Genomic DNA, 20,792 nt, shown 5'->3' with positions numbered 1-20,792 from the left:
ATGACTGTCACAAGGACGCAATGGACTAAGGCTAATGAAGATTACCAATAAGTAACCAACGCATCACCATTCTATCTGAATGTGCGTGGCTCATTCCGCAGGACTTGTTCTTTGTATGATTCCTGGATTTTCAGAAGCCCTTTGATGGCAGCACCCCCACACTGAAAATTGTTTCAGCACCACTGTACAAGGGTCAGTTGTCATGCTCATCTGCGGCGTAAATTTGCATTGAAGTAGTCTAACTCCCCAGGCCTTGTCTTTTGCTCAATTTGCCTTTGTGAGTTTTCTCTCAATCACTGTCGACTTCCTTTGATCTTTCTTTCTTCTTTTACTTCACCTTCGCCTTCAGTGTATCTTTCGGCCCTCTTAAGAGACACACCCCCTTGTAGCCACTTCTATACTTCTGTCACCTAATTATTTTCCTATCCTTTCCCCTGTAACGTTGCCGATCCTAGCTATAGCATCACTATCCAGAATCTGTTCACCTGAGTTATGTTCCTCTTATCCCCACGCATCTAATAATCAGCTCTTGGTCTCCCTCCACCTCTCACGAGACATAGTCTGACGCAGTGTCTCCATCTTGGAGAGACAATCCCTTGCACTTGTGTTGTTCTACTGGCGCTGCCTGCTTGAGCTTTGGTCAGCAGTGGCAAAAGAAGGACTAATGGAAAGTGAACGTATACTGGAGCAACAGAGTGTATGGATTTATAAGAGCTTGATTAAATGATAAAAAAAGAGTTTACTTGAGAGAAAAAATGCAACCTGGCCTGTACGGGCATCGAACCCGCGACCTTGGCGTTATTATCACCACGCTCTAACCAACTCAGCTAACCGACCATGAGTACTACAGATATCCTTTTTCCATGAAATGCAGATAGATAGAAGAGTTGGTCTTACTATCGCAATTCCTTCATACTTTTCTCCTTCCGCCCCCTGTCTGGATTACAATAACAAGAGCTGTGGAGTGCTGCACGCCAGCCTCAGTGCCTCCTCTTTCACTCAATCTCACTGTGTGCTGTGATATCTTTGTAACATCGCTTGTTGCCGGAAAAAAAGGAAAGGATGGATAGTATTTTTATTCTTTTACAACAAAACCCAAAATGCATCGGCTTGCTTGCTCATTAAGTTTACAAGGCCTGCTGCTTTTGAGATATTATAATTATAGTAGTTATTCGGCGTTGGAGGTAAGAGAGTTTTTTTTAGGTCTGGCCGTTGCTTCTGCTTCAAATTACTTGAGCTCTTGTCAACAAAGTAACAACAAAACATAGCCAACGGTTCGTTGCTCAAGCCTTTCCTACTGCGCCTTCCCATGTCTCTCCTGCCGACCACAGTGCAGGAAATCTGAGTTTGCATTTGAGCGAAGAGACGTACAACACAAGAAGGCGCGCTTTCGTGCGCCGGGCACCACCCGGCCTGTGCATTCCTCACTGTCGTGAGATCAGTTTACTCAGCAGAGCATGACGCTGCAATTGGTTAGTAGGGCAGGCCTGACCAGAATAGTATATTTGGGGTCATGTATTTGATTGCATTTTTAAAACAGTAACAGAACTTAACTGCAATGTTTAAATAGGTCTAGACATATTTAAACAGTGTCAATTTAATAGAAGAATTGTGGACAATTCAGAGGGGAGGCACCAATGTTTTTTTTCCCATTGGGTGGATGCGGCATTAAAGAGTTTGAAGACCACTGGTCTAAGTGGAAACTAATACACCTGGATGCTCCTGAATTCTTCGCAACAGATGCCAGCAAACCTGGCTGGAGAGCTACTGTGTTGGACTGATCCTGTCGATTCAAGTGGTCTTTCCTAGAGAGTCGGAGGTCATGGAAATAGATGGAGTTGATGGTAATCTTCAGGGCTTTGAAGTTTTCCCATCATCATCTGTCTCAAAAAAATGTGCTAGTAAAGACAGAGAATAAGGTAGCTGTCTTTTACATTAACCATCAGTGAAGCATGCATTCAAAATCCCTCAATGCAATAGCAGAACAATTGGGTTATTGGGCAGAGATCAACCTGTTGCACACGTCGGCAGTACACATCAAGGGCACCGACAATGTGATGGCAGACAGCTGGAGGTTTCCAAATTTGCTGGAGTTGACATTATCCAGGTCGTTGTTTTGAGAGATATGCCGAGAGTTTGTGAAACCCTTTCTGGATCTCTTTTCAAACAAGGACAATGCTCATCTTTGTCGATTCTGATCCAGGCTTCCGGAACAAGGAGCCTAGGTAGTGGACGTATTGGTGATAAAGTGGCTGAGAAGTCTCCTTTATACATTCCCCCACTTTTTATTGATCCAGATGGTTCTCTTCAAGTCTCAGCAGGGGTGAGGGAACTTTATTCTTGTGGGCCCTTATTGGCCAGAGATGTCATGGTTTCCTCTTCTGAACCCTGGCTCTTCTACCTCATTGGGTACTGCTCAAGTGTGTCTCTCTCAGAACGTCGTCCCTGACCTTCTTGCTCCAACTCACTCTATCGCTTTGGAGGTTGAGAAGTCTGGACTGCTAGCATAGGGTCTTTCCTCTTCCTTAGTGGAGTTAATTCAGCACTCCAGCAGGCCTTCTACTTCGAAGTCTTACTCAAAGAACTGGAAGTCTTTTGAGACGTGATGTTCTGCTCATGATCTTTTGGCACCTACCTGTAGTTTGTCTGCTATTTTGCATTTTCTTCTGAATGGGTTTCACTTGAATCTCTTTCCACTCTGAAAGCTCATTGCTTTGCGATAAAGGTTTTTAGGGACTTTTCTGTACCTTCGAAGATGTTACAATCTTTGGTGTCTAGACTGTTCTAATCTTTTGTCAATTGTAAGACCAGTTGAAAAATCCCTTTTCTCCAACTCAGAATCTTCCTACTCTTTTATAGGCTTTACAATTTTATCTCTCTGAGGATCTGGATACTGTAGACATAAAGATTGTTTCCTATAAAGTTATTTTCCTATTTCCTATCACCTTGCTGAGAACAATTGGGGAGCTGGGAGCCTTAAAATGCTGTCCTCTCTTCATTTGATACTTTGGAAGATGGGGTAACTTTAAGGCCTAGCCTTACCTTTGCTGCAAAGGTTAAGTCTATTTTTGATAGATCTTAGGAAATAATTCTTCCTTCTTTCATTCCCTCTCCTTCCTCTCCGGAGGAACATTTTCTGAATACACTTGATGTTTAAAGAGCTCTTTTCATTTATGTCACCAGGCCTCTGCAGTTCAGGAAAACCGACTCCTTGTTTGTGACTTTTGGACAGCCTGGAAAAGACAAGAAGGTGACTTTTATGACTCTGAGTAGGTGGATTAAGTTGTCAATTTTTCTGGCTTTGCAAGGCTTTTTAGAATATCTTCCAGTTCAGGGATGGTCTACGAGAGGAATGGCCACCTCCTGGGTTGAATTCCAGTGAGTAACAATCTAGGAAATTCCTAGGGTGGCTACTTTGTCCTCAGATCATTCATTTGTGAACCATTAGGGCTTAATAATTTTTCTGTTTTGCATTAGAGTACCAATGTTTTGAACTCTGCATTACCCTTAGTCCATCTTGTCTTTGTCACAAACATTACATCCTGCCCACCTTCCCATCAGTCCTTTGGCAAGGGCTTGGCACCCAGGTTGGGTGCATGGGGCTAGCATTTAAGGATCCTCCTGTTCTTTCTTCCTGTTGGAAGGTGACATCACCTTACTTTGTAATGACTGTCACAAGGACGCAATGGACTAAGGCTAATGAAGATTACCAATAAGTAACCAACGCATCACCATTCTTTCTGAATGTGCGTGGCTCATTCCGCAGGACTTGTTCTTTGTATGATTCCTGGATTTTCAGAAGCCCTTTGATGGCAGCACCCCCACACTGAAAATTGTTTCAGCACCACTGTACAAGGGTCAGTTGTCATGCTCATCTGCGGCGTAAATTTGCATTGAAGTAGTCTAACTCCGCAGGCCTTGTCTTTTGCTCAATTTGCCTTTGTGAGTTTTCTCTCAATCACTGTCGACTTCCTTTGATCTTTCTTTCTTCTTTTACTTCACCTTCGCCTTCAGTGTATCTTTCGGCCCTCTTAAGAGACACACCCCCTTTTAGCCACTTCTATACTTCTGTCACCTAATTATTTTCCTATCCTTTCCCCTGTAACGTTGCCGATCCTAGCTATAGCATCACTATCCAGAATCTGCTCACATGAGTTATGTTCCTCTTATCCCCACGCATCTAATAATCAGCTCTTGGTCTCCCTCCACCTCTCACGAGACATAGTCTGAGGCAGTGTCTCCATCTTGGAGAGACAATCCCTTGCAGTTGTGTTGTTCTACTGGCGCTGCCGGCTTGAGCTTTGGTCAGCAGTGGCAAAAGAAGGACTAATGGAAAGTGAACGTATACTGGAGCAACAGAGTGTATGGATTTATAAGAGCTTGATTAAATGATTAAAAAAGAGTTTAGTTGAGAGAAAAATGCAACCTGGCCCGTACGGGGATCAAACCCACGACCTTGGCGTTATTAGCACCACACTCTAACCAACTGAGCTAACCGGCCATGAGCATTAAAGATATCCTTTTTCCTTGTAATGCAGATAGATAGAAGAGTTGGTCTCACTATCGCACTTCCTTCATACTTTTCTCCTTCCGCCACCTGTCTGGATTACAATAACAAGAGCTGTGGAGTGCTGCACGCCAGCCTCAGTGCCTCTTGTTTCACTCAATCTCACTGTGTGCTGTGATATCTTTGTAACATGGCTTGTTGCCGGAAAAAAAGGAAAGGAGGGATAGTATTTTTATTCTTTTACAACAAAACCCAAAATGCATCGGCTTGCTTGCTCATTAAGTTTACAAGGCCAGCTGCTTTTGAGATATTATAATTATAGTGGTTATTCGGCGTTGGAGGTAAGAGAGTTTTTTTTAGGTCTGGCCGTTCCTTCTGCTTCAAATTACTTGAGCTCATGTCAACAAAGTAACAACAAAACATAGCCAACGGTTCGTTGCTCAAGCCTTCCCTACTGCGCCTTCCCATGTCTCTCCTGCCGACCACAGTGCAGGAAATCTGAGTTTGCATTTGCGCGAAGAGACGTACAACACAAGAAGGCGCGCTTTCGTGCACCGGGCACCACCCGGTCTGTGCATTCCTCACTGTCGTGAGATCAGTTTACTCAGCAGAGCATGACGCTGCAATTGGTTAGTAGGGCAGGCCTGACCAGAATAGTATATTTGGGGTCATGTATTTGATTGCATTTTTAAAACAGTAACAGAACTTAACTGCAATGTTTAAATAGGTCTAGACATATTTAAACAGTGTCAATTTAATAGAAGAATTGTGGACAATTCAGAGTGGAGGCCCCAATGTTTTTTTTTCCCATTGGGTGGATGCGGCATTAAAGAGTTTGAAGACCACTGGTCTAAGTGGACACTAATACACCTGGATGCTCCTGAATTCCTCGCAACAGATGCCAGCAAACCTGGCTGGAGAGCTACTGTGTTGCACTGATCCTGTTGATTCAAGTGGTCTTTCCTAGAGAGTCGGAGGTCATGGAAATAGATGGAGTTGAGGGTAATCTTCAGGGCTTTGAAGTTTTCCCATCATCATCTGTCTCAAAAAAATGTGCTAGTAAAGACAGAGAATAAGGTAGCTGTCTTTTACATTAACCAACAGTGAAGCATGCATTCAAAATCCCTCAATGCAATAGCAGAACAATTGGGTTATTGGGCAGAGATCAACCTGTTGCACACGTCGGCAGTACACATCAAGGGCACCGACAATGTGATGGCAGACAGCTGGAGGTTTCCAAATTTGCTGGAGTTGACGTTATCCAGGTCGTTGTTTTGAGAGATATGCCGAAAGTTTGTGAAACTCTTTCTGGATCTCTTTTCAAACAAGGACAATGCTCATCTTTGTCGATTCTGATCCAGGCTTCCGGAACAAGGAGCCTAGGTAGTGGACGTATTGGTGATAAAGTGGCTGAGAAGTCTCCTTTATACATTCCCCCACTTTTTATTGATCCAGATGGTTCTCTTCAAGTCTCAGCAGGGGCGAGGGAACTTTATTCTTGTGGGCCCTTATTGGCCAGAGATGTCATGGTTTCCTCTTCTGAACCCTGACTCTTCTACCTCATTGGGTACTGCTCAAGTGTGTCTCTCTCAGAACGTCGTCCCTGACCTTCTTGCTCCAACTCACTCTATCGCTTTGGAGGTTGAGAAGTCTGGACTGCTAGCAAAGGGTCTTTCCTCTTCCTTAGTGGAGTTAATTCAGCACTCCAGCAGGCCTTCTACTTCGAAGTCTTACTCAAAGAACTGGAAGTCTTTTGAGACGTGATGTTCTGCTCATGATCTTTTGGCACCTACCTGTAGTTTGTCTGCTATTTTGCATTTTCTTCTGAATGGGTTTCACTTGAATCTCTTTCCACTCTGAAAGCTCATTGCTTTGCGATAAAGGTTTTTAGGGACTTTTCTGTACCTTCGAAGATGTTACAATCTTTGGTGTCTAGACTGTTCTGATCTTTTGTCAATTGTAAGACCAGTTGAAAAATCCCTTTTCTCCAACTCAGAATCTTCCTACTCTTTTATAGGCTTTGCAATTTTATCTCTTTGAGGATCTGGATACTGTAGACATAAAGATTGTTTCCTATAAAGTTATTTTCCTATTTCCTATCACCTTGCTGAGAACAATTGGGGAGCTGGGAGCCTTAAAATGCTGTCCTCTCTTCATTTGATACTTTGGAAGATGGGGTAACTTTAAGGCCTAGCCTTACCTTTGCTGCAAAGGTTAAGTCTATTTTTGATAGATCTTAGGAAATAATTCTTCCTTCTTTCATTCCCTCTCCTTCCTCTCCGGAGGAACATTTTCTGAATACACTTGATGTTTAAAGAGCTCTTTTCATTTATGTCACCAGGCCTCTGCAGTTCAGGAAAACCGACTCCTTGTTTGTGACTTTTGGACAGCCTGGAAAAGACAAGAAGGTGACTTTTATGACTCTGAGTAGGTGGATTAAGTTGTCAATTTTTCTGGCATTGCAAGGCTTTTTAGAATATCTTCCAGTTCAGGGATGGTCTACGAGAGGAATGGCCACCTCCTGGGTTGAATTCCAGTGAGTAACAATCTAGGAAATTCCTAGGGTGGCTACTTGGTCCTCAGAGCATACATTTGTCAAGCATTATGGCTTAATAATTTTTCTGTTTTGCATTTGAGTACCAATGTTTTGAACTCTGCATTACCCTTAGTCCATCTTGTCTTTGTCACAAACATTACATCCTGCCCACCTTCCCATCAGTCCTTTGGCAAGGGCTTGGCACCCAGGTTGGGTGCATGGGGCTAGCATTTAAGGATCCTCCTGTTCTTTCTTCCTGTTGGAAGGTGACATCACCTTACTTTGTAATGACTGTCACAAGGACGCAATGGACTAAGGCTAATGAAGATTACCAATAAGTAACCAACGCATCACCACTCTTTCTGAATGTGCGTGGCTCATTCCGCAGGACTAGTTCTTTGTATAATTCCTGGATTTTCAGAAGCCCTTTGATGGCAGCACCCCCACACTGAAAATTGTTTCAGCACCACTGTACAAGGGTCAGTTGTCATGCTCATCTGCGGCGTAAATTTGCATTGAAGTAGTCTAACTCCCCAGGCCTTGTCTTTTGCTCAATTTGCCTTTGTGAGTTTTCTCTCAATCACTGTCGACTTCCTTTGATCTTTCTTTCTTCTTTCACTTCACCTTAGCCTTCAGTGTATCTTTCGGCCCTCTTAAGAGACACACCCCCTTGTAGCCACTTCTATACTTCTGTCACCTAATTATTTTCCTATCCTTTGCCCTGTAACGTTGCTGATCCTAGCTATAGCATCACTATCCAGAATCTGTTCACCTGAGTTATGTTCCTCTTATCCCCACGCATCTAATAATAAGCTCTTGGTCTCCCTCCACCTCTCACGAGACATAGTCTGAGGCAGTGTCTCCATCTTGGAGAGACAATCCCTTGCACTTGTGTTGTTCTACTGGCGCTGCCGACTGGAGCTTTGGTCAGCAGTGGCAAAAGAAGGACTAATGGAAAGTGAACGTATACTGGAGCAACAGAGTGTATGGATTTATAAGAGCTTGATTAAATGAGAAAAAAAGAGTTTAGTTGAGAGAAAAAATGCAACCTGGCCCATACGGGGATCGAACCCACGACCTTGGCGTCATTAGCACCACGCTCTAACCAACTGAGCTAACCGGCCATGAGTACTACATATCTCCTTTTTCCATAAAATGCAGATAGATAGAAGAGTTGGTCTCACGATCGCAATTCCTTCATACTTTTCTCCTTCCGCCCCCTGTCTGGATTACAATAACAAGAGCTGTGGAGTGCTGCACGCCAGCCTCAGTGCCTCTTCTTTCACTCAATCTCACTGTGTGCTGTGATATCTTTGTAACATCGCTTGTTGCCGGAAAAAAAGGAAAGGATTGATAGTATTTTTATTCTTTTACAACAAAACCCAAAATGCATCGGCTTGCTTGCTCATTAAGTTTACAAGGCCAGCTGCTTTTGAGATATTATAATTATAGTGGTTATTCGGCGTTGGAGGTAAGAGAGTTTTTTTTAGGTCTGGCCGTTCCTTCTGCTTCAAATTACTTGAGCTCATGTCAACAAAGTAACAACAAAAAATAGCCAACGGTTCGTTGCTCAAGCCTTCCCTACTGCGCCTTCCCATGTCTCTCCTGCCAACCACAGTGTAGGAAATCTGAGTTTGCATTTGCGCGAAGAGACGTACAACTCAAGAAGGCGCGCTTTTGTGCGCCGGGCACCACCCGGCCTGTGCATTCCTCACTGTCGTGAGATCAGTTTACTCAGCAGAGCATGACGCTGCAATTGGTTAGTAGGGCAGGCCTGACCAGAATAGTATATTTGGGGTCATGTATTTGATTGCATTTTTAAAACAGTAACAGAACTTAACTGCAATGTTTAAATAGGTCTAGACATATTTAAACAGTGTCAATTTAATAGAAGAATTGTGGACAATTCAGAGGGGAGGCACCAATGTTTTTTTTTCCCCTTGGGTGGATGCGGCATTAAAGAGTTTGAAGACCACTGGTCTAAGTGGACACTAATATACCTGGATGCTCCTGAATCCTCGCAACAGATGCCAGCAAACCTGGCTGGAGAGCTACTGTGTTGGACTGATCCTGTCGATTCAAGTGGTCTTTCCTAGAGAGTCGGAGGTCATGGAAATAGATGTAGTTGATGGTAATCTACAGGGCTTTGAAGTTTTCCCATCATCATCTGTCTCAAAAAAATGTGCTAGTAAAGACAGAGAATAAGGTAGCTGTCTTTTACATTAACCAACAGTGAAGCATGCATTCAAAATCCCTCAATGCAATAGCAGAACAATTGGGTTATTGGGCAGAGATCAACCTGTTGCACACGTGGGCAGTACACATCAAGGGCACCGACAATGTGATGGCAGACAGCTGGAGGTTTCCAAATTTGCTGGAGTTGACGTTATCCAGGTCGTTGTTTTGAGAGATATGCCGAGAGTTTGTGAAACCCTTTCTGGATCTCTTTTCAAACAAGGACAATGCTCATCTTTGTCGATTCTGATCCAGGCTTCCGGAACAAGGAGCCTAGGTAGTGGACGTATTGGTGATAAAGTGGCTGAGAAGTCTCCTTTATACATTCCCCCACTTTTTATTGATCCAGATGGTTCTCTTCAAGTCTCAGCAGGGGGGAGGGATCTTTATTCTTGTGGGCCCTTATTGGCCAGAGATGTCATGGTTTCCTCTTCTGAACCCCTGGCTCTTCTACCTCCTTGAGTACTGCTCAAGTGTGTCTCTCTCAGAACGTCGTCCCTGACCTTCTTGCTCCAACTCACTCTATCGCTTTGGAGGTTGAGAAGTCTGGACTGCTAGCAAAGGGTCTTTCCTCTTCCTTAGTGGAGTTAATTCAGCACTCCAGCAGGCCTTCTACTTCGAAGTCTTACTCAAAGAACTGGAAGTCTTTTGAGACGTGATGTTCTGCTCATGATCTTTTGGCACCTACCTGTAGTTTGTCTGCTATTTTGCATTTTCTTCTGAATGGGTTTCACTTGAATCTCTTTCCACTCTAAAAGCTCATTGCTTTGCGATAAAGGTTTTTAGGGACTTTTCTGTACCTTCGTCGATGTTACAGTATTTGGTGTCTAGACTGTTCTGATCTTTTGTCAATTGTAAGACAAGTTGAAAAATCCCTTTTCTCCAACTCAGAATCTTCCTACTCTTTTATAGGCTTTGCAATTTTATCTCTTTGAGGATCTGGATACTGTAGACATAAAGATTGTTTCCTATAAAGTTATTTTCCTATTTCCTATCACCTTGCTGAGAACAATTGGGGAGCTGGGAGCCTTAAAATGCTGTCCTCTCTTCATTTGATACTTTGGAAGATGGGGTAACTTTAAGGCCTAGCCTTACCTTTGCTGCAAAGGTTAAGTCTATTTTTGATAGATCTTAGGAAATAATTCTTCCTTCTTTCATTCCCTCTCCTTCCTCTCCGGAGGAACATTTTCTGAATACACTTGATGTTTAAAGAGCTCTTTTCATTTATGTCACCAGGCCTCTGGTCATTTATGTCACCAGTTAAGGAAAACCGACTCCTTGTTTGTGACTTTTGGACAGCCTGGAAAAGACAAGAAGGTGACTTTTATGACTCTGAGTAGGTGGATTAAGTTGTCAATTTTTCTGGCTTTCCAAGGCTTTTTAGAATATCTTCCAGTTCAAGGATGGTCTACGAGAGGAATGGCCACCTCCTGGGTTGAATTCCAGTGAGTAACAATCTAGGAAATTCCTAGGGTGGCTACTTGGTCCTCAGAGCATACATTTGTCAAGCATTATGGCTTAATAATTTTTCTGTTTTGCATTTGAGTACCAATGTTTTGAACTCTGCATTACCCTTAGTCCATCTTGTCTTTGTCACAAACATTACATCCTGCCCACCTTCCCATCAGTCCTTTGGCAAGGGCTTGGCACCCAGGTTGGGTGCATGGGGCTAGCATTTAAGGATCCTCCTGTTCTTTCTTCCTGTTGGAAGGTGACATAACCTTACTTTGTAATGACTGTCACAAGGACGCAATGGACTAAGGCTAATGAAGATTACCAATAAGTAACCAACGCATCACCACTCTTTCTGAATGTGCGTGGCTCATTCCGCAGGACTAGTTCTTTGTATAATTCCTGGATTTTCAGAAGCCCTTTGATGGCAGCACCCCCACACTGAAAATTGTTTCAGCACCACTGTACAAGGGTCAGTTGTCATGCTCATCTGCGGCATAAATTTGCATTGAAGTAGTCTAACTCCCCAGGTCATGTCTTTTGCTCAATTTGCCTTTGTGAGTTTTCTCTCAATCATTGTTGATTTCCTTTGATCTTTCTTTCTTCTTTCACTTCACCTTCGCCTTCAGTGTATCTTTCGGCCCTGTTAAGAGACACGCCCCCTTGTAGCCACTTCTATACTTCTGTCACCTAATTATTTTTCTATCCTTTCCCCTGTAACGTTGCTGATCCTAGCTATAGCATGACTATCCAGAATCTGTTCACCTGAGTTATGTTCCTCTTATCCCCACGCATCTAATAATCAGCTCTTGGTCTCCCTCCACCTCTCACGAGACACAGTCTGAGGCAGTGTCTCCATCTTGGAGAGACAATCCCTTGCACTTGTGTTGTTCTACTGGCGCTGCCGGCTTGAGCTTTGGTCAGCAGTGGCAAAAGAAGGACTAATGGAAAGTGAACGTATACTGGAGCAACAGAGTGTATGGATTTATAAGAGCTTGATTAAATGAGAAAAAAAAAGTTTAGTTGAGAGAAAAAATGCAACTTGGCCCGTACGGGGATCGAACCCGCAACCTTGGCGTTATTAGCACAACGCTCTAACCAACTGAGCTAACCAGCCATGGGTACTATAGATCTCCTTTTTCCATGAAATGCAGATAGATAGAAGAGTTGGTCTCACGATCGCAATTCCTTCATACTTTTCTCCTTCCGCCCCCTGTCTGGATTACAATAACAAGAGCTGTGGAGTGCTGCACGCCAGCCTCAGTGCCTCTTCTTTCACTCAATCTCACTGTGTGCTGTGATATCTTTGTAACATCGCTTGTTGCCGAAAAAAAAGGAAAGGATGGATAGTATTTTTATTCTTTTACAACAAAAGCCAAAATGCATCGGCTTGCTTGCTCATTAAGTTTACAAGGCCAGCTGCTTTTGAGATATTATAATTATAGTGGTTATTCGGCGTTGGAGGTAAGAGAGTTTTTTTTAGGTCTGGCCGTTCCTTCTGCTTCAAATTACTTGAGCTCATGTCAACAAAGTAACAACAAAACATAGCCAACGGTTCGTTGCTCAAGCCTTCCCTACTGCGCCTTCCCATGTCTCTCCTGCCGACCACAGTGCAGGAAATCTGAGTTTGTATTTGCGCGAAGAGACGTACAACACAAGAAGGCGCGCTTTCGTGTGCCGGGCACCACCCGGCCTGCGCATTCCTCACTGTCGTGAGATCAGTTTACTCAGCAGAGCATGACGCTGCAATTGGTTAGTAGGACAGGCCTGACCAGAATAGTATATTTGGGGTCATGTATTTGATTGCATTTTAAAAAAAGTAACAGAACTTAACTGCAATGTTTAAATAGGTCTAGACATATTTAAACAGTGTCAATTTAATAGAAGAATTGTGGACAATTCAGAGGGGAGGCACCAATGTTTTTTTTTCCCATTGGGTGGATGCGGCATTAAAGAGTTTGAAGACCACTGGTCTAAGTGGACACTAATACACCTGGATGCTCCTGAATTCCTCGCAACAGATGCCAGCAAACCTGGCTGGAGAGCTACTGTGTTGGACTGATCCTGTCGATTCAAGTGGTCTTTCCTAGAGAGTCGGAGGTCATGGAAATAGATGGAGTTGATGGTAATCTTCAGGGCTTTGAAGTTTTCCCATCATCATCTGTCTCAAAAAAATGTGCTAGTAAAGACAGAGAATAAGGTAGCTGTCTTTTACATTAACCAACAGTGAAGCATGCATTCAAAATCCCTCAATGCAATAGCAGAACAATTGGGTTATTGGGCAGAGATCAACCTGTTGCACACGTCGGCAGTACACATCAAGGGCACCGACAATGTGATGGCAGACAGCTGGAGGTTTCCAAATTTGCTGGAGTTGACGTTATCCAGGTTGTTGTTTTGAGAGATATGCCGAGAGTTTGTGAAACCCTTTCTGGATCTCTTTTCAAACAAGGACAATGCTCATCTTTGTCGATTCTGATCCAGGCTTCCGGAACAAGGAGCCTAAGTAGTGGACGTATTGGTGATAAAGTGGCTGAGAAGTCTCCTTTATACATTCCCCCACTTTTTATTGATCCAGATGGTTCTCTTCAAGTCTCAGCAGGGGCGAGGGAACTTTATTCTTGTGGGCCCTTATTGGCCAGAGATGTCATGGTTTCCTCTTCTGAACCCTGGCTCTTCTACCTCATTGGGTACTGCTCAAGTGTGTCTCTCTCAGAACGTCGTCCCTGACCTTCTTGCTCCAACTCACTCTATCGCTTTGGAGGTTGAGAAGTCTGGACTGCTAGCAAAGGGTCTTTCCTCTTCCTTAGTGGAGTTAATTCAGCACTCCAGCAGGCCTTTTACTTCGAAGTCTTACTCAAAGAACTGGAAGTCTTTTGAGACGTGATGTTCTGCTCATGATCTTTTGGCACCTACCTGTAGTTTGTCTGCTATTTTGCATTTTCTTCTGAATGGGTTTCACTTGAATCTCTTTCCACTCTGAAAGCTCATTGCTTTGCGATAAAGGTTTTTAGGGACTTTTCTGTACCTTCGAAGATGTTACAATCTTTGGTGTCTACACTGTTCTGATCTTTTGTCAATTGTAAGACCAGTTGAAACATCCCTTTTCTCCAACTCAGAATCTTCCTACTCTTTTATAGGCTTTGCAATTTTATCTCTTTGAGGATCTGGATACTGTAGACATAAAGATTATTTCTATAAAGTTATTTTCCTATTTCCTATCACCTTGCTGAGAACAATTGGGGAGCTGGGAGCCTTAAAATGCTGTCCTCTCTTCATTTGATACTTTGGAAGATGGGGTAACTTTAAGGACTAGCCTTACCTTTGCTGCAAAGGTTAAGTCTATTTTTGATAGATCTTAGGAAATAATTCTTCCTTCTTTCATTCCCTCTCCTTCCTCTCCGGAGGAGCATTTTCTGAATACACTTGATGTTTAAAGAGCTCTTTTCATTTATGTCACCAGGCCTCTGTTGTTCAGGAAAACCGACTCCTTGTTTGTGACTTTTGGACAGCCTGGAAAAGACAAGAAGGTGACTTTTATGACTCTGAGTAGGTGGATTAAGTTGTCAATTTTTCTGGCTTTGCAAGGCTTTTAAGAATATCTTCCAGTTCAGGGATGGTCTACGAGAGGAATGGCCACCTCCTGGGTTGAATTCCAGTGAGTAACAATCTAGGAAATTCCTAGGGTGGCTATCTTCGTCCTCAGAGCATACATTTGTCAAGCATTATGGCTTAATAATTTTTCTGTTTTGCATTTGAGTACCAATGTTTTGAACTCTGCATTACCCTTAGTCCATCTTGTCTTTGTCACAAACATTACATCCTGCCCGCCTTCCCATCAGTCCTTTGGCAAGGGCTTGGCACCCAGGTTGGGTGCATGGGGCTAGCATTTAAGGATCCTCCTGTTATTTCTTCCTGTTGGAAGGTGACATCACCTTACTTTGTAATGACTGTCACAAGGACGCAATGGACTAAGGCTAATGAAGATTACCAATAAGTAACCAACGCATCACCACTCTTTCTGAATGTGCGTGGCTCATTCCGCAGGACTAGTTCTTTGTATAATTCCTGGATTTTCAGAAGCCCTTTGATGGCAGCACCCCACACTGAAAATTGTTTCAGCACCACTGTACAAGGGTCAGTTGTCATGCTCATCTGCGGCTTAAATTTGCATTGAAGTAGTCTAACTCCCCAGGCCTTGTCTTTTGCTCAATTTGCCTTTGTGAGTTTTCTCTCAATCACTGTCGACTTCCTTTGATCTTTCTTTCTTCTTTCACTTCACCTTCGCCTTCAGTGTATCTTTCGGCCCTCTTAAGAGACACACCCCCTTGTAGCCACTTCTATACTTCTGTCACCTAATTATTTTCCTCTCCTTTCCCCTGTAACGTTGCTGATCCTAGCTATAGCATCACTATCCAGAATCTGTTCACCTGAGTTATGTTCCTCTTATCCCCACGCATCTAATAATCAGCTCTTGGTCTCCCTCCACCTCTCACGAGACATAGTCTGAGGCAGTGTCTCCATCTTGGAGAGACAATCCCTTGCACTTGTGTTGTTCTACTGGCGCTGCCGGCTTGAGCTTTGGTCAGCAGTGGCAAAAGAAGGACTAATGGAAAGTGAACGTATACTGGAGCAACAGAGTGTATGGATTTATAAGAGCTTGATTAAATGAGAAAAAAAGAGTTTAGTTGAGAGAAAAAATGCAACCTGGTCTGTACGAGATCGAACCCGTGACCTTGGCATTATTAGCACCACACTCTAACCAACTGAGCTAACTGGCCATGAGTACGACAGATATCATTTTTCCATGAAATGCAGATAGATAGAAGAGTTGGTCTTACTATCGCAATTCCTTCATACTTTTCTCCTTCCGCCCCCTGTCTGGATTACAATAAAAAGAGCTGTGGAGTGCTGCACGCCAGCCTCAGTGCCTCTTCTTTCACTCAATCTCACTGTGTGCTGTGATGTCTTTGAAACATCGCTTGTTGCCGGAAAAAAAGGAAAGGATGGATAGCATTTTTATTCTTTTACAACAAAACCCAAAATGCATCGGCTTGCTTGCTCATTAAGTTTACAAGGCCTGCTGCTTTTGAGATATTATAATTATAGTAGTTATTCGGCGTTGGAGGTAAGAGAGTTTTTTTTAGGTCTGGCCGTTGCTTCTGCTTCAAATTACTTGAGCTCTTGTCAACAAAGTAACAACAAAACATAGCCAACGGTTCGTTGCTCAAGCCTTTCCTACTGCGCCTTCCCATGTCTCTCCTGCCGACCACAGTGCAGGAAATCTGAGTTTGCATTTGCGCGAAGAGACGTACAACACAAGAAGGCGCGCTTTCGTGCGTCGGGCACCACCCGGCCTGTGCATTCCTCACTGTTGTGAGATCAGTTTACTCAGCAGAGCATGACGCTGCAATTGGTTAGTAGGGCAGGCCTGACCAGAATAGTATATTTGGGGTCATGTATTTGATTGCATTTTTAAAACAGTAACAGAACTTAACTGCAATGTTTAAATAGGTCTAGACATATTTAAACAGTGTCAATTTAATAGAAGAATTGTGGACAATTCAGAGGGGAGGCACCAATGTTTTTTTTTCCCATTGGGTGGATGCGGCATTAAAGAGTTTGAAGACCACTGGTCTAAGTGGAAAGTAATACACCTGGATGCTCCTGAATTCTTCGCAATAGATGCCAGCAAACCTGGCTGGAGAGCTACTGTGTTGGACTGATCCTGTCGATTCAAGTGGTCTTTCCTAGAGAGTCGGAGGTCATGGAAATAGATGGAGTTGATGGTAATCTTCAGGGCTTTGAAGTTTTCCCATCATCATCTGTCTCAAAAAAATGTGCTAGTAAAGACAGAGAATAAGGTAGCTGTCTTTTACATTAACCATCAGTGAAGCATGCATTCAAAATCCCTCAATGCAATAGCAGAACAATTGGGTTATTGGGCAGAGATCAACCTGTTGCACACGTCGGCAGTACACATCAAGGGCACCGACAATGTGATGGCAGACAGCTGGAGGTTTCCAAATTTGCTGGAGTTGACATTATCCAGGTCGTTGTTTTGAGAGATATGCCGAGAGTTTGTGAAACCCTTTCTGGATCTCTTTTCAAACAAGGACAATGCTCATCTTTGTCGATTCTGATCCAGGCTTCCGGAACAAGGAGCCTAGGTAGTGGACGTATTGGTGATAAAGTGGCTGAGAAGTCTCCTTTATACATTCCCACACTTTTTATTGATCCAGATGGTTCTCTTCAAGTCTCAGCAGGGGTGAGGGAACTTTATTCTTGTGGGCCATTATTGGCCAGAGATGTCATGGTTTCCTCTTCTGAACCCTGGCTCTTCTACCTCATTGGGTACTGCTCAAGTGTGTCTCTCTCAGAACGTCGTCCCTGACCTTCTTGCTCCAACTCACTCTATCGCTTTGGAGGTTGAGAAGTCTGGACTGCTAGCAAAGGGTCTTTCCTCTTCCTTAGTGGAGTTAATTGAGCACTCCAGCAGGCCTTCTACTTCGAATTCTTACTCAAAGAACTGGAAGTCTTTTGAGACGTGATGTTCTGCTCATGATCTTTTGGCACCTACCTGTAGTTTGTCTGCTATTTTGCATTTTCTCCTGAATGGGTTTCACTTGAATCTGTTTCCACTCTGAAAGCTCATTGCTTTGCGATCAAGGTTTTTAGGGACTTTTCTGTACCTTCGAAGATGTTACAATCTTTGGTGTCTAGACTGTTCTGATCTTTTGTCAATTGTAAGACCAGTTGAAAAATCCCTTTTCTCCAACTCAGAATCTTCCTACTCTTTTATAGGCTTTACAATTTTATCCCTCTGAGGATCTGTATACTGTAGACATAAAGATTGTTTCCTATAAAGTAATTTTCCTATTTCCTATCACCTTGCTGAGAACAATTGGGGAGCTGGGAGCCTTAAAATGCTGTCCTCTCTTCATTTGATACTTTGGAAGATGGGGTAACTTTAAGGCCTAGCCTTACCTTTGCTGCAAAGGTTAAGTCTATTTTTGATAGATCTTAGGAAATAATTCTTCCTTCTTTCATTCCCTCTCCTTCCTCTCCGGAGGAACATTTTCTGAATACACTTGATGTTTAAAGAGCTCTTTTCATTTATGTCACCAGGCCTCTGCAGTTCAGGAAAACCGACTCCTTGTTTGTGACTTTTGGACAGCCTGGAAAAGACAAGAAGGTGACTTTTATGACTCTGAGTAGGTGGATTAAGTTGTAAATTTTACTGGCTTTGCAAGGCTTTTTAGAATATCTTCCAGTTCAGGGATGGTCTACGAGAGGAATGGCCACCTCCTGGGTTGAATTCCAGTGAGTAACAATCTAGGAAATTCCTAGGGTGGCTACTTGGTCCTCAGAGCATACATTTGTCAAGCATTATGGCTTAATAATTTTTCTGTTTTGCATTTGAGTACCAATGTTTTGAACTCTGCATTACCCTTAGTCCATCTTGTCTTTGTCACAAACATTACATCCTGCCCACCTTCTCATCAGTCCTTTGGCAAGGGCTTGGCACCCAGGTTGGGTGCATGGGGCTAGCATTTAAGGATCCTCCTGTTCTTTCTTCCTGTTGGAAGGTGACATCACCCTACTTTGTAATGAATGTCACAAGGACGCAATGGACTAATGCTACTGAAGATTACCAATAAGTAACCAACGCATCACCACTCTTTCTGAATGTGCGTGGCTCATTCCGCAGGACTTGTTCTTTGTATAATTCCTGGATTTTCAGAAGCCCTTTGATGGCAGCACCCCCACACTGAAAATTGTTTCAGCACCACTGTACAAGGGTCAGTTGTCATGCTCATCTGCGGCGTAAATTTGCATTGAAGTAGTCTAACTCCCCAGGCCTTGTCTTTTGCTCAATTTGCCTTTGTGAGTTTTCTCTCAATCACTGTCGACTTCCTTTGATCTTTCTTTCTTCTTTCACTTCACCTTCGCCTTCAGTGTATCTTTCGGCCCTCTTAAGAGACACACCCCCTTGTAGCCACTTCTATACTTCTGTCACCTAATTATTTTCCTATCCTTTGCCCTGTAACGTTACTGATCCTAGCTATAGCATCACTATCCAGAATCTGTTCACCTGAGTTATGTTCCTCTTATCCCCACGCATCTAATAATCAGCTCTTGGTCTCCCTCCACCTCTCACGAGACATAGTCTGAGGCAGTGTCTCCATCTTGGAGAGACAATCCCTTGCACTTGTGTTGTTCTACTGGCGCTGCCGGCTTGAGCTTTGGTCAGCAGTGGCAAAAGAAGGACTAATGGAAAGTGAACGTATACTGGAGCAACAGAGTGTATGGATTTATAAGAGCTTGATTAAATGAGAAAAAAAGAGTTTAGATGAGAGAAAAAATGGAACCTGGCCCGTACGGGAATCGTACCCGCGACCTTGGCGTTATTAGCACTACGCTCTAACCAACTGAGCTAACCGGCCATGAGTACTAAATATATCCTTTTTCAATGTAATGCAGATAGATAGAAGAGTTGGTCTCACTATCGCAATTCCTTCATACTTTTCTCCTTCCGCCCCCTGTCTGGATTACAATAACAAGAGCTGTGGAGTGCTGCACGCCAGCCTCAGTGCTTCTACTTTCACTCAATCTAACTGTGTGCTGTGATATCTTTGTAACATCGCTTGTTGCCTGAAAAAAAGGAAAGGATGGATAGTATTTTTATTCTTTTACAACAAAACCCAAAATGCATCGGCTTGCTTGGTCATTAAGTTTACAAGGCCAGCTGCTTTTGAGATATTTTAATTATAGTGGTTATTCGGCGTTGGAGGTAAGAGAGTTTTTTTTTAGGTCTGGCCGTTCCTTCTGCTTCAAATTACTTGAGCTCATGTCAACAAAGTAACAACAAAACATAGCCAACGGTTCGTTCCTCAAGCCTTCCCTACTGCGCCTTCCCATGTCTCTCCTGCCGACCACAGTGCAGGAAATCTGAGTTTGCATTTGCGATAAGAGACGTACAACACAAGAAGGCGCGCTTTTGTGCGCCGGGCACCACCCGACCTGTGCATTCCTCACTGTCGTGAGATCAGTTTACTCAGCAGAGCATGACGCTGCAATTGGTTAGTAGGGCAGGCCTGACCAGAATAGTATATTTGGGGTCATGTATTTGATTGCATTTTTAAAACAGTAACAGAACTTAACTGCAATGTTTAAATAGGTCTAGACATATTTAAACAGTGTCAATTTAATAGAAGAATTGTGGACAATTCAGAGGGGAGGCACCAATGTTTTTTTTTCCCATTGGGTGGATGCGGCATTAAAGAGTTTGAAGACCACTGGTCTAAGTGGACACTAATACACCTGGATGCTCCTGAATTCCTCGCAACAGATGCCAGCAAACCTGGCTGGAGAGCTACTGTGTTGGACTGATCCTGTCGATTCAAGTGGTCTTTCCTAGAGAGTCGGAGGTCATGGAAATAGATGGAGTTGATGGTAATCTACAGGGCTTTGAAGTTTACCCATCATCATCTGTCTCAAAAAAATGTGCTAGTAAAGACAGAGAATAAGGTCGCTGTCTTTTACATTAACCAACAGTGAAGCATGCATTCAAAATCCCTCAATGCAATAGCAGAACAATTGGGTTATTGGGCAGAGATCAACCTGTTGCACACGTCGGCAGTACACATCAAGGGCACCGACAATGTGATGGCAGACAGCTGGAGGTTTAGAAAATTTGCTGGAGTTGACGTTATCCAGGTCGTTGTTTTGAGAGATATGCCGAGAGTTTGTGAAACCCTTTCTGGATCTCTTTTCAAACAAGGACAATGCTCATCTTTGTCGATTCTGATCCAGGCTTCCGGAGAAGGAGCCTAGGTAGTGGACGTATTGGTGATAAAGTGGCTGAGAAGTCTCCTTTATACATTCCCCCACTTTTTATTGATCCAGATGTTTCTCTTCAAGTCTCAGCAGGGGGGAGGGAACTTTATTCTTGTGGGCCCTTATTGGCCAGAGATGTCATGGTTTCCTCTTCTGAACCCCTGGCTCTTCTACCTCCTTGGGTATTGCTCAAGTGTATCTCTGTCAGAACGTCGTCCCTGA

General features: G+C 43.4%; 3 non-coding genes across 3 annotated transcripts; all 3 read right to left on the bottom strand.

The window, feature by feature from the left end:
* Positions 1 to 4,427: 4,427 nt before the first annotated feature.
* On the bottom strand, positions 4,428 to 4,501 carry TRNAI-AAU (transfer RNA isoleucine (anticodon AAU)). Its single transcript has one exon. It is a non-coding gene; the product is annotated as a tRNA-Ile (tRNA).
* Positions 4,502 to 8,093: 3,592 nt separating this feature from the next.
* Positions 8,094 to 8,167, bottom strand: TRNAI-AAU (transfer RNA isoleucine (anticodon AAU)). The gene has a single exon. It is a non-coding gene; the product is annotated as a tRNA-Ile (tRNA).
* Positions 8,168 to 11,773: 3,606 nt separating this feature from the next.
* TRNAI-AAU (transfer RNA isoleucine (anticodon AAU)) lies at positions 11,774 to 11,847 on the bottom strand. Its single transcript has one exon. It is a non-coding gene; the product is annotated as a tRNA-Ile (tRNA).
* Between the last annotated feature and the right edge of the window lie 8,945 nt (positions 11,848 to 20,792).

This window comes from Pleurodeles waltl, chromosome 12 (genome assembly GCF_031143425.1).
Source record: "Pleurodeles waltl isolate 20211129_DDA chromosome 12, aPleWal1.hap1.20221129, whole genome shotgun sequence".
NCBI classification, from domain to species: Eukaryota; Metazoa; Chordata; class Amphibia; order Caudata; family Salamandridae; genus Pleurodeles; species Pleurodeles waltl.
Note: the sequence above shows the minus strand (reverse complement) of the source record. Positions and strands in the feature narration are given on the sequence as shown.